Source organism: Macaca nemestrina, chromosome X (genome assembly GCF_043159975.1).
Source record: "Macaca nemestrina isolate mMacNem1 chromosome X, mMacNem.hap1, whole genome shotgun sequence".
NCBI lineage: Eukaryota > Metazoa > Chordata > Mammalia > Primates > Cercopithecidae > Macaca > Macaca nemestrina.
The window spans coordinates 124602241-124608842 of NC_092145.1; the positions used below are offsets into that span (position 1 = coordinate 124602241).

Sequence of the window (6602 nt, forward strand, 5' to 3'; positions counted from 1 at the left end):
TTTAATGCATTTTAAAATAAAGGGGGGTGGGCAGTAAATGCCCAAAGTTCTAGTCTTCCTGGGTCCCTGGGACAGAAGGGTGTAGGAATGAGCTCACCCACTCTCTGTGGGGAATGAATTTGTCTCTTAAATGCAAGGAATGTTTCCATGGCCTCAGGATACAGAAACACAGAGCTCAGGGGTGAAAGCAAGGGAAGGGGAAAGGGTCACTGGTGAAAACAAAGCTACATACATTCACCTAACTCAAACTGAGGGTAGCAAAGGTGGTAAAACTTGGGGGCAGCAGTTGTTCCAAGAGTCAGGAAATATAGGACACTCCTGGGGAGATTTGCACCTAAAAAGAAGTGGCAGTGAGAACCAAAAAAAGGAAAACCAAAGGGGGAAATATTTCTTAAACCATGCTCTTCAGGAAAATGCCATAAATATGTCATTTAATATTTTCATTTCATAGCATTGGACACACAGCTCGACATATTGAAATATTGACTCCTTAGGGGAAAATAAACGGAAAAAAGAAAAAAAAAGAATTACATTTTTCTGTTGCAGAATCTCGGGCCCCAGGCATGAGGCCCAAGTGCCCCAGTGTCCTGGCCTGCGGGAGGTGCTGAGAGGTCAGCCAGGTCCTCTGGGGAGGGAGGCTGTGCCCATAATCCATAACCATAAGGCTGTATGGCAAAAATTGTCTTGGGTGTCCTTGGCCTTGTCAGCTCAGACTCTCAGTCATAGGTCCCTTAGGGGTCCTGCCTGTAGGAGAGCTGGTTGACTGACTGGTTGAACATGCGCTGGGTGAGGTCCTAGTCCACAGGAATGGTGACGTGTTGGAGCTGGTAGAGCTTGTGTCCATCTGTGACCTGGTTGAACCACCACTGTCCTTACTGGACCTCTGTCTCTGTAATCTGTTGGGCATTGGTGGCAAGCATCTAGATCTGTTTCTGCACAACTTCAGTACCTGATACAGGCTGGACTAAGAGAATATATTCTAGCTGGCCTGACTTCAGCTGTACTGGGATTTTCTGGATCTCTCCTGTTTTAGTTAATCTGTTGCATAACCTGCATAATCTGTCCAGTGTCACTCTGGGACTGTTAGGCTTGACCCTGTGGTTGGGCCTGGACAATCTGCACCTGCTGACCTTCTCCAACCTGCATTGTCAGGGGCATGATCTGGCCCTGCTGAGGCTGCATGATGATCTACCCAAGCTGGATGGTGGTCATAGAGCTGGTGCTCTCCTGGCCTTGCTGCTGCCCCTAGACTTGGACCGTGGAGGGTTGCTAAGCCAGTGTGAAGTAGTACTAGATGGGCTTGGCAGGAGTTATAGACTGGTGCACCTCCTCCTAACGCTTTGGAGGGTTCAGTTCATCTGTGAAAACACTATCAATGAGAAAGTCAAACTGATCTAATTTTGTAATTCCCATAGTGACATCATTTCCTTATAGAGTCCAGTGCTTTTTAGTCTCTGTGTGAATCTAGGCTCAAAGAGTCAACTCTATGATAAAAACCTGGGCTGCCTTGGCAAAGAGCACAGGAGCTTCTCTACTGATCATCCTTATATTATTCAGTTTCATAATCTTCTTAATACCAGCCGTGGAAGTTCCTGCACTAGTAAATCTTTCACTGTTAAATTCTGGATTTCTTCCAGGATGTGAAGTCAACAAGGACTGTAGGCTTTACTGGGCATTACTGCTGCTAGTGCCACAAAATCCACATTCTGTGAACATTTTGAAAAATGCCTCCACACAGGAGTCCAGGGAAGAGCAGGAACTCTCCCTGCACTCCTGCTAAGCAGGGCAATGCAGAGGGCCCAGGCAAGGTAGATAGGGAAGAAGCAGGCATTATGGAGAACAGAGGGTGTGAAGCAGGGGCTCAAACAAGATGGCGACCATGGCATTTGCACATGGCCCTTTTTTTTCCTTCCCGCTTCCTTGGCACCTGGACTCCCAGTACGGTGCAATGTGCAGAACCTTTGACCCTTTTCTTTCTTTTTTCTTTTTTTTTTTGAGACGGGGTCTGACTCTGTCGCCCAGGCTGTGGAGTGCAGTGGTGCGATCTTGGCTCACTGAAAGATCCACGCCATTCTCCTGCCTCAGCATCCCGAGTAGCTGGGAGTACAGGCACCCGCCACCACGCCTGGCTAATCTTTTTGTATTTTTAGTAGAGATGGGGTTTCACCATATTCGCCAGGATGGTCTTGATCTCCTGACCTTGTGATCCACCCGCTTCGGCCTTCCAAGGTGCTGGAATTACAGGCGTGAGCCACCGCGCCTGGCCCCTTTGACCCTTTTCTAGTCATGCTTTTTAATGTTATTGAATTGTAGGAGTTCTTCATATATTCTTTATATTAACTTCTTATCTGGTAAGTGGTTTGTAAATATATTCTCCCATTTTGTAGGCTGTCTGCTTAGTATGTTAATTATTTCCTGTGCTGGCCAGAAGTTTTTAAGTTTGATGTAGTCCCATTTGTATATTTTTGATTTTGTTGCATGTGTTTTGGGTGTCATATCCAACAAATCATTGCCCATTCCAATTTCATGAAGCCTTTCCTTAGTATTTTCTTCTAGGAGTTTTACCATTTCAGGTCTAACATTTACATCATTATTCGTTTCTAAGTTGATTTTTGTATATGGTGTAATACAAAGGTGCCTCTTCATCCTTTTGTGTGTGGATAGTAAGTTTTCCCAGAATCATTTGTTGAAGAGACTATCTTTATGCCATTGTGTAGTTTTGGCACCCTTGTCAAAAATCAATTGGCCAAGTTCATGAAGGTTTATTTCTGAACATTCTATTCTGTTTCAGTAGTCAATAAGTCTGTCTTTATACCAGTATTATACTGTTTTGATTACCATAGATTTTGTAACATGCTTTGACATTAGGAAGTGTGAGACCTTCACCTTTATTATTTCTCAAGATCAGCTTGACTCTTCAGGATCCTTTGAGATTCCATATGAATTTTAGACTTTTTTATTTCTTCAAAAAAATCAATGATATTTTAATAGGAATTGGATTTAATCTGTAAAATGCTTTGGGTTATATGGATATTTTAACAATATTAATTCTTTCAACCCATGAACACAGTATGTCATTCCATTTATTTGTGTCTTCTCTAATTTCTTTTATCAGTGTCTTGTAGTTTTTATTGTACACATCTTTTACCACCTCCGTTAAGTTTATTCTAAAGTATTTTATTATTTTTGATACTATGTAAATAGGAATATTTTCTTATTTTTTAAAGATTTTCCATTTTTACTGTATAGAAACCCAATTGAGGAAAAATGGTGGTGTAGAAGTAAGTCATCTTTACTACCTCCTCACCCTGCAGAAAACCAAGAACAGACATACAGCACTGAGATTATCATCAGCAATATCCCAGTAGTCAAACATGGGAATAAGACAGTTCCCATGGCCACAGATGTGCGAAAAACTCCAAGTAGACAGTAAGAGAATCAAACTTCCATATCTGCAATGCTCCTCCCGCCAAGCTCACCAGCACCAAGTGTGCAAGATTTTCCCCTGACTCACAGTTTCTGCACCAGAAAAAGTCAAACTGAGGCATACAAGTAGGTTCTCCATTATCTCGGGTTCCCAGATAACAGACTTGCTCATGACTCAATCCACAGGAAGCATTAGGAGTACCTAAAGAGATAAATATCCCCGAGGACAGCCAGAGATAAAGGGAGAAGGCAGAACTACCATCCTCAGCACTGGAAACTCTGCTCTGTAATTCAGCCATAGGAGATGCCAAGTCAGAGTGACTGTTCAGTAGCACCACACTGTAAGATATTTATTACACAGGTCCTAGCCAGCTGTGCTAGGCCATTCTTGCATTGCCATAAAGTAATACCTGAGACTGGATAATTTAGGGAAAAAAGAGCTTTAATTGGCTCATGGTTCTGCAGGCTTTATAGGAAGCATGGTGCTGGCATCTGCTCAGTTTCTGGAGAGGCCACAGGAAGCTGACAATGACAGCAGAAGGTAAAGAGGGAGCAGGCACGTCACATGGTGAAAGCAGGAGCAAGAGAGAGAGTAGTGGGGAAGGTGCCACAATCTTTTAAATGACCAGCTCACACAAGTACTTGCCACCATGAAAACAGTACCAAGCCATGAGGGATCTGCCCCCATGATCCAAACACCTCCCACCAGGTTCCACCTCTAGCACTGGGGATTAAAATTCACCATGAGCTTGGAGTGGGGACAAATATTCAAACCATATCACCAGACTTCTCATACTACTGGGTTAACCCCTTTGGAACCTCTCCTGTTCAGAATAGGCAACACTGTGATTATGTGCTAGAATCGAGGCAAAACTGGGCTTAAAGCACTATCTAGTGGCAACAAGGAGCCAGAAACCTGGTGGTAAAAAAGAGAAAGAAAACCAACAGGAAAATGGTGAAGAATCTCTAAGCAAACATATGCAGTAAATAACAAAACAAACCAGACAGGGAAGACCTGAATAAATAACTTATCCTTCAATGCAAAGACATAGTTGTACATCCACAAGAAACAATGACATCAAGGAACCACGGTCTCCCCAACTGAACAAAGCAAGAAACCACTGAGTGACCCTAACAAGACTGTGATATGTGAACTCTCTGACCAAGAATTCAAAACAGCAGTTTTAAGAAAACTCAGTGATCTCAAAGATAACACAAAAGAGCAATCCAGAAATTTATCAGGGAAATTTAACAAAGAGGTAGAAATAGCAATAATAAAATTCAACAGAAATCTTGGAACACCACAAATATATAAACCTACTAGGTACTTACAAAAATTTAAAATAAAAAGTGTTTAAAAAATAAATCTTGGAACAGAGAAATAAATTTGCTGAACTAAAAAATTTATTACAGGCTCTCAACAGCAGCATAAATCAAGCAGAGGAAAAAAATAGCTCAAAGGGCATTTATAAATACACAGAAAACAAACATCAAAAAAAGTATTCCATGACAATTGATTGGAAGAATTAATACTATTAAAATAACAATACAACCCAAAGACATTTAGAAATTCAATGCAAACCCTATCAAAATACCAATGACATTCTTGACAGAAATAGAGAAAAACAGTCCTATAACTCATATTGGAGCCACAAAAGATCCTTAATAGCCAAAGCAATTATGAGCAAAAAGAACAAAGCTGGAGGCATCACACTACCTGACTTCAAATATAATTCAAATATAGTAGTGATGTAAGTATAGTACTGGCATAAAAATAGACACATAGACCAATAGAACAGAATAAAGAATGCACATAAGAAATCATATATTTACAACCAACTCTTTCTTGACAAAGGTGCCAAGAACATATAATGGGGAAAGGACAACCTCTTCAATAAATGATGCTGAGAAAATGGGATATCCATATGCAAAAGAATAAAAAAGGCCCCTTTTCCTCCACATATACAAAAAGCAAACCAAAATTGATTAAAGGCTTAAATCTACGATCTGAAATGATGAAACTATTAAAAGAGAACATTGGGGATGCTTCAGGATATTGGTCTGGGCAAAGACTTTTTAACATAAGATCTCAAAAGCACGTGCAACCAAAGCAAAAATACACAAATGAGACTATACCAAGCTATAAAGCTTCTGTGAAGCAAAGAAAATAATGAAAATTGAAAGTACAACCCACAGAATGGGAGACAACATTTGCAAACTATCCAACTGACAAGCGATTATTTATCAGAATATATAAGAAGCTCAAACAACTCAATAGCAAAAAGAAATCTTAATAAACCAACTTAAAAATGAACAAAAGATATAAGCAATTTTCAAAATAAGAAATGCAAATGGTCAACAGGTATATACAAAATACTTAACATCACTAATCATCAGAGAAATGCAAATTGAAACCACAATGAGATATCATCCCACTCCCGTTAAAATGGCTTTTATCCAAAATACAGGGAAGAAAAGATGCTAACAAGGATGTGGAGGAAGGGGAACACTCATAGACTGTTGGTGGGAATGTAGATTAGTATAATCATTATGGAAAACTGTATAGAGGTTCCTCATAAAACTGAAATTAGAATTACAATATGTTCCAGAAATTCTACTACTGAATGTATATCCAAAAGAAAGAAAACCAACATATTGAAGATATACCTGCACTCTCATATTTATTGCAGCAGCATTCACAATAGCCAAAACATAGAATCCACCCAAGTGTCCATCAATAGTTGAATAAAAAAGAAAACGTGGTATACATACACAATGAAATACTATTCATCCATAAAAAATAATGAAATCATGTCATTTGCAACAACCTGGATGGAATTGGAGACAATTATGTTAAGTGTAATGAGCCAAACACAGAAAGACAAATATCACATGTTCTCACTCATACATGGGAGCTAAAGAAGTGGGTCTCATGAAGATGGAAAATAGGTTAGTGGTTGCCAAAGGCCAAGAAGGGTGCTGAGGAGGGGGGAGATAAAGAGGAGTTGATATATGGGTACAGATATAGAATTTGATAGAAGAAATAAACCTAGTGTTTTATAGATCAGTACGATGACTATAGTTTCCATTGTTTATTTCAAAGTAGCTTGAGTATAACAATTCAAATGTTTCTAGCATAAATAAAAGACAAGTATTTAAGGTGATGAATCTTCTAA

General features: G+C 39.8%; 1 pseudogene; it reads right to left on the reverse strand.

The window, feature by feature from the left end:
* Positions 1 to 731: 731 nt before the first annotated feature.
* On the reverse strand, positions 732 to 1716 carry LOC105499070 (nuclear transcription factor Y subunit gamma-like; annotated as a pseudogene).
* Positions 1717 to 6602: the final 4886 nt, after the last annotated feature.